Source organism: Phalaenopsis equestris, unplaced genomic scaffold (assembly GCF_001263595.1).
Source record: "Phalaenopsis equestris unplaced genomic scaffold, ASM126359v1 Scaffold234178, whole genome shotgun sequence".
Classification (NCBI taxonomy): domain Eukaryota; kingdom Viridiplantae; phylum Streptophyta; class Magnoliopsida; order Asparagales; family Orchidaceae; genus Phalaenopsis; species Phalaenopsis equestris.
In genome coordinates this window covers 1-779 of record NW_018252099.1, presented here as the reverse complement: position 1 = coordinate 779, position 779 = coordinate 1, and positions in this window count along the sequence as shown.

Below are 779 nucleotides of genomic sequence, written 5' to 3'. Positions count from 1 at the left end.
GATCATGCCATAACTTTAATTTTTCCTTATAAATTCTGTCGTTATCATAAGATTCTTTTCTTAATTCTTCCAATTCATTTAATTGTAACAATCTCCTCTTACCAACATCTTTCAAATTATATTTGAATTCTTTAATCGCCCAATATGCTTTATGCTCCAATTCTACTGGTAAGTCACAAGTCTTTCTAAAAATCTTTCTGAAAGGGGTCATTCCAATATGAGTTTTATAAGCAGTCCTGTAAGCCCATAATGCGGTATCCAATCTAGTGGACCAATCTATGCTACTAGAGTTTATACTAGGTTCTACTAGGGTTTACAGTCTTTTCAACTATTTGTTTAATCTCTCTATTGGAAACTTTAGCTAACCCACTGGTTTGAGGGTGATAGGCAGTAGAGATTCTATGAATAATATTTTTCTGCCAATCTCTGAATGTATCTATTCCTAAAATCAGATCTTCCGTCAGTGATAATCATTCTAGGCATTCCGTATCTAGTGAAAATATTTTTCATTAAAAACTTTGAAACACTTTAGCATCACAACAACATAAAGCTTGTGCTTCAATCCACTTAGAAATGTTGTCTACTGCAATTAATATATATAAGTTCCCAAATGAAGGAATAAATGGTGCCATAAAATCTAATTCTCAAACATCAAAGATCTCAACTTCTAACATGAAATTCAGAGGCATTTCATTTCTTCTAGATATATTGCCTACTCTTTGACATCGATCACAATTTTTTATTTATCTATGAACATCTCTAAAGATAGTAGGCCAATA